This window comes from Styela clava, chromosome 8, assembly GCF_964204865.1.
Source record: "Styela clava chromosome 8, kaStyClav1.hap1.2, whole genome shotgun sequence".
NCBI classification, from domain to species: Eukaryota; Metazoa; Chordata; class Ascidiacea; order Stolidobranchia; family Styelidae; genus Styela; species Styela clava.
The window spans coordinates 23,106,517-23,113,211 of NC_135257.1; the positions used below are offsets into that span (position 1 = coordinate 23,106,517).

Genomic DNA, 6,695 nt, shown 5'->3' on the forward strand with positions numbered 1-6,695 from the left:
TTATATTATACCTCGAAAACGATAACAGGTAGAGATGTCATATTTGGGTGATACAAGGTAATTGAGGTCAAGTTTTTCAAAAAAAATTGTCACCACGGTTGAGTGATCACAGACCCAAAATTAATAAAACTCGACTTCCGTTAGAAGTGACTGTTTTATGATGTGTTATTTAAAGTTTTAAACAACTCAACGGTCAAAAGACTTCGGGAGTAGCGCGCTGGACAATTTCCGCCATTCGTACGGCGCAACAACCTATGTTCTTCCATCGCACACCTAAGGAGCGTCCGCTTTTTACCTTGTCCGAAACGTTTTCTTACGATTCCCCTCGCAGCTATGGACGAAGGAGCGACTTCTTCTGTATGTTGTCAAGACTTCCAGGAGACTGCAATATGTGTTGATAGATTATGGCCAACATCAATATAATAACACAAATATTCTGATCATTAGTGCGATATAAGCAAGGAGAGTAGCAAATAATTATCAATATGCTTCATAGACAGTTAAACAAAGCCACTCCGTCTTTATAGAAGATCACCGCTACTTTAGCATATGTCGCTCTAAAAATGTTATACACCTTCTAATAAGGCCACGTGTGGATAACCTATGCTATTTTCAAAAGGCTTGAGCTGATTCTGAAATGATCATTTTTAAAATTTTTTACGCCCCATTTTAAAAGCATATGCCTTTATCTTAAATCGACTACGCTTTACAAAACGGTCATATCTTTTATGAATTTGCAATGTCGCTTCCAAATTAACTTTTCCTATGCTATAAATTCTACGCTCATTTTTTATTGTTACTATCTCGGCTACAGATAGCGTTGTCTAATGTACGGGTTTTCAAAGCAGATCAAACATGCTCTGTGTCCGTTTGGAAAAACCATGATTCCTTGGAAAATGCTTTTGAATTTTTAATTTTAGATTGACATAACGGAATGAACTTTTTAATTTCAACTTAAATTTTTTTTAATTTAGTTTTTACTTTTCTACACTGAAACCACGAAATGAAAATCTCAATAGTTTTCATATTAATCTAGGTCATCGCTTCATGCTGGTGTCAAGATGAACCGAGTTTCACTGTTCACCCAAGCCTGGTTGTCAGATTGCACATCGTGATTCGGGCAGACTAACTTTTGACATTGATAAACATACCAAAGAATATCCGATCTCATGCAAGTCCAATAGTACTGTCCTTAGCTGTCTTGATTTGGCATCCAGAAATTTGGGTAAAATTTTTTCTTTATCTTCTTGTGTAAGTGTATTTAAGTTGTGTAATTAACAAACTATTGTTTTAATTTGGCTGAGTTTTGCGTTATTATCTACCAAGAAATAAGGTTTTTCGATATTTTGCATGATGCAATCGAATCTAAAAAAAAAAACTTTTATTCAGATATCACAAATATCAGAATAGGATTGAAAAAATTGGAAAACAGGTTTGATGAAAAAATGGAGAGTTTCGGTAAAGAAATTTTTGCTCAGTGCCGATAGTTTCTTATTACAGTAAAATGCAAATTTTCCCACACTTTGTGATTTCTGTTCTGTTTATTTTAAGTTTTTATTTCAACCCTAAGTACTCGAACATACAGCCAACTGTTTAACAAAAAATCATCCTTCGAAACAAATGAGTGAAAGCTCCAAAAAATGTAAGAAAGTGAACTAAAGACCTTAAGCGATATTAATTCATAAGAATCTCCTTGTAGCTTTCATTGTTAGATTTGAAATAAACGATCTATTGAGGGAAACTACGAAACAGTCTGATAAGATCAGAGAATTGAAGAAGTTTGGTGGAAGGAAGGAAAGATTATTGCAACAGCGTGATGCTTGTTATACTGTAATTGCTAAACTAAGGGAAATGATTTGCAATTCCGTCAAGTCAAGTGCTAACCATCGCTATCAACATTAAATCATACTCGAGTTTTCAACGCTCTAAGTTATTCTTAATCTTTTTCATATTTTCAGTGCCGGAAGGTTTTTGGCAATAATACAGTTTTAGCAAAACGACAGAAATCTTCTATTGTTATGTCCCAATCATATTTTCAATATTGCAACGAATGTGTGTCTTGATCTACTGGATATTCATATTTTTAGACTTGGTTGAAATTCAAGAAATGAATGAAAAGTTGGTAGAAGAAAACAATAAGATGAAGAGAGGTGAGAACCATCAAAAGGGCCTGAATACTGTTGTTCTAGCTTATAGAGATGTTTTACATATTTTCTGGACTCTGGTAACTGCTATGACAAGCATGGCTATTTTAACTGCTGCTTTGAAATCCTTAATATAATATTTCATACTGAGCAGCTGAATGTTATTTTAAATGTTATTCTTTCATTAGATTTGATTAAAGTACAAGAAATGAATGAGGAGTTGAGAGATATCAACGAAAAGATAGAGAAAGGTAAAATATGTCGAATAATTTTCGTTATTGACATTGTAGTTTGCTGGGAAATATTTTAGTGCAGTGTCAGTACATTTACTGGGATATATTTCAGGGAAAATGGGACATCTCAGAAATCGTATACGTATCCCGTAAACATGATAAGAATTCTATTTGTAACATTTTTCAACAATCTGTAGGACCTGGGGATTTTGTGTTTGTCAGAAGTAAATTATTGTAACGTATGAAACAGGGGGCATTTTTTACAAAGTAAAATTTCTTACGAAATATTTTTTTGCAAAGTTGGCAGACAGTTTATGCAGCGAAAACATTCTCCCAAACTATTTAAGTAAACAAATGATATTTTTTTAAATTACTGCAACGAAACACATCACACGAAAATGCCTGCCTTGGCTGTAATATGAATGAAAAAAAAAACAGAAAACATTTCAACAGAACATCATTTTTCCGAAGGAATATCAGAACTATCGTAGAACTATCAGAGCTTGTTAAAAATAGCAAATATGCCACTAATTTTTCTTTTCTACCAATGAACAATTAAAAACGCTAGAGATTTGTAACGATTGAAACTCGCATAAAAGCGTTGTTGTTTTGGAAAGTGGTAGATATATGGAGGAGGTGTCTAATAATAATTGTTATATGATAATTTAGCGATATCCAGGATTGAACAAAGACTTGCTATTATGGAGAAGCCTCAGAAGCTTCCAAATAGTTCCGGGCAGATTAACAGACCAACAACAAAGACTCGAGGAACATTGAAACTAACTCCTCCTCCAGGTGAATAATTTATCCAATCCAAGTTGTAATTTGTGAATAGTTGATGTATCATTCGAATTAAAGCGAATATTAAACAAAACGATATCCCTACATTCGATGGAGCCGAAGCCGAGTAATGTCAGCAAGTTATAAATGTTATTGGATTTTCTTCTGCATAATAAAAACCAAAAAAAAACATTGCTCATTGTTTTATTGGCTTCATTACATTTTCTCAAGCCTGTTAGTTTGATTTGGGATATTGAAGTACTCTTTGAAGGTGCACCCTTTTCAAAACAAGGTATGATCAATATTTATTACTCGATAAATTTTCACATGTACAGGTATTTTATTTCAGAAAACTGCAAATTGAAGATTGAAAATATCTGTTATTTCGCTGTGATATATCATAAGCAGAATGTCAACTATGACAAAGCAGTTGATATCTGTAAGAAACGTAATGGAGAAGTTGGTTTGATTTGAAATGAAGAATCTTACAATGAGATTATGAATTACTTGAGAAAGAATATTCCAACGAAACAGACGTGGGTTCATATATATATGAGGATCAACTTTGATCCAATGGTTAGTATCATAAAGTTATTCCAATTATTCTCATATGTAGGAATATAAAATACGAGATGGGCAAAGTGTTAGTCAAAGATGTTTGAGACAAATTGGGTTAGTTCATTATCTACATCTGTTCAGGCGATATATTGAATACCCTTTTTTATCTGTTTCTGACTCCGGATAAATTTACTCAGAAGTTTTTTTGCAAAGTTTTTGATTGTCTTGGCCATAATGTCCATCGTTATTTGAAATTGTTACCCATATTAATTCCACCTCAAGTTCACAACTTGGGGCAAACCCAGCGTTGTAATTAAGCTTTTAATTGGCACATGAGCAACAACAGAACGCAAAATAACGAGGTGTCATATATTAGTGATATGCATTGCCAACAGGCTTGTCCATGGGACATATTTGATGTCCAATTCCATCTCGTAGCAATTAATGCTTGTTCCATCCCATCACATGGAACGTTTTTCATGGGAATCACATTTATTTGTGTCGCTCTTCCACCATGAATTAATTAATGGATACAATTATTGAAGAAAAGGAGGAGTGAAAACATTTGAAAGGTAAAAAGCATAAAGACTTAGGTTATCCATGACGTAATCAAGGTATGACACGACAAATGTCTCATGGAAAATACTTATGTGCTGTCTCTCATTCCATTCGCATAGTCAAGCCTGTGCATTACCACTAGCCCACTAGCCTACACTATTGACTCAAAATGATTGATCTTGTTTCTTTATGAAGTTGGCATTATTTTTACACTCGCTTTATCTTGCTGCTTCGTCGTACATTGGAGATTATTTATAGTCGTTTTTAACAACCTACTAATCAGAAGACTCTTGCTCTGAACTGCTTAAAGTTTAGTAATATAGTAATTGTGCAGTTTAATATATTCGGACAAATATTTACCAAGCGCATGAATATGAAGTTTAACATGATAACACGTGAGAGACTAGAAATACTTGCGTTCACATTTGATCAAGCATGGGTCGACAATAATATATCGCATTTTGACCGGGTTAAGCTTTGTGAGTCAATAGTTTAGGCCAGTGGTTCCCAAACTTTTTAGAGTTTGAACCCACTATTTTTTACCACAGCTTACGACTATTTAACGTCAATAAATTAATTAAACATCGATGGAGAAAACAAATTTATTTTCTCAAATTAAATTTTCAGTGAAGCTAGTCAGAGAGATGAGCTTGTTTCTTGCTATTTTCCATAATAGACTTGACATTTATTTCAATTTCAGATAGTTTTAGATGTAAAAAATTGAAAAGTTGCAGTTTATTTCGAAATTCGCTTTTAAATTTGCTTTGCCACCAATCCTAATAACCAGTATAATTGATCAAAGCTTTCTACATATTTTCACGACCCTCTGAGATCCCTCTTGCGACCCACCAGTGGGTCGCGAAACATAGTTTGGGAACCGCTGGTTTAGGCTAGTGGTAATGCACAGGCTTGACTGTGCGAATGGAATGGGAGACAGCACACAAGTATTTGAGACATTTGTCGTGTCATACCTTGATTACGTCATGGATAACCTTAGTCTTTGTGCTTTTTACCTTTCAAATGTTGTCTTCTCCCTTTTTTGCAATAATTGTATCAATTATTTAATTCATGGTGGAACAGCGACACAAATAAATGTGATTCCCACGAAAAATGTCCCATGTGATGTGATGGAACAAGCATTAACTGCTATGAGATGGAATTGGACATAAAATATGTCCCATGGACAAGACTATGGGCAATGCATATCACTAATTTATGACACATCGTTATTATGCGTTTTGTAATGCGATTTTAGGTAATTTATGAAATTAAATGGGCGATCAGCATAATCCCGTGATATATGTCATCCAATTATTTTCTTTTAAGACTGGTGACGTCACACCTGCAGATTCATTCATTAAATGGAGTCGGGATGGTATTCCATTCACGGGAATTGATTTTAAAGATCGTACAAATGTTTATCTCGATGTTAATTCTAAACCGAATTATCATGATCAAGTGATGGCGAATGCTGCTCCTACATGGGAGCGTAACGGAGTTATTTGTGAGATCTAATGATCTAATTAAATGTCTGCTTGATTGTATTTTTTCACTCTGGATCCATCATCAATGAAACATAAATCATTGAATCCTGATTTAAAATTTAAACGTTTGGTATTTGTAGTAAATACAGTATATAACAGTAAATATCAATTATTAATTTAAATTAGCATAATTAGTTAAACTAAATTTCGTTTGATGGAGAAATTTTCAATTTTTCGATTTGAATTTTTCAGTTCTGCAAACACTTTCGTTAAAAAATTGGATTTTAGTTAAACAAGAAATTTAAAGAACTAATTACCTATTAATAAATTAAGCTTTTGTTTGATATTTATTTGGCAAGGTTTAGACATTTAAATTTGATTTACTTACGTTTAGGAATATGAATATAGTGATGTTACAAATTTGCCTAATAAACAAGCAATAAATTTAGTTTCTGTGTAAAATCTATTGTTTTTCATAATGCTGTTTCTCATCGGGATCAGTTTGAGTACGGATTAGGTTCGTTAAATTTACAATAATTTATCTCGAAGGAACGCAAAGCTTGAAATTACCTGAATAGGTAGAAAAATAAAAAGATTTACCGACTCATTCTATGAAATTGTATGGCGTTTATTGACTTTGAGCAATGCTAAATTTGTTCAAGGTTTTTTTGGCATCGCATCCTAACACTTCCCTGATTCGATAATGCGACGGAAATGTATCAACCAATTAACAGAGAAGTACATTGCAGTAAGAGCATTAGAAATTTGGTATTATTGCGGTGTATTTCATGTACTCACACATGAGTGAAAAAAAGTCTTCTTTGAGCAAAGTTTCAGGCGACAAGAAGTTCTATGAACTAGAAGTTCTGAAACTATACAGAAATGTCTTGTTGAACTTATTCAGAGGTAAAAAAGACCCATCCTCTTAGAGAAGTTAT

General features: G+C 33.5%; 1 long non-coding RNA gene across 2 annotated transcripts; it reads left to right on the top strand.

Annotated features, from left to right (window-relative positions):
• The first annotated feature begins 200 nt into the window (after positions 1–200).
• LOC144425778 (uncharacterized) lies at positions 201–6,145 on the top strand. Of its 2 annotated transcripts, none has more exons than XR_013477652.1 (3): positions 201–1,225; positions 1,390–1,458; positions 5,354–6,145. It is a non-coding gene; the product is annotated as an uncharacterized LOC144425778 (long non-coding RNA). The 2 variants fall into 2 exon arrangements; XR_013477651.1 differs by having other exon boundaries at positions 205–1,225; positions 5,600–6,145.
• Positions 6,146–6,695: the final 550 nt, after the last annotated feature.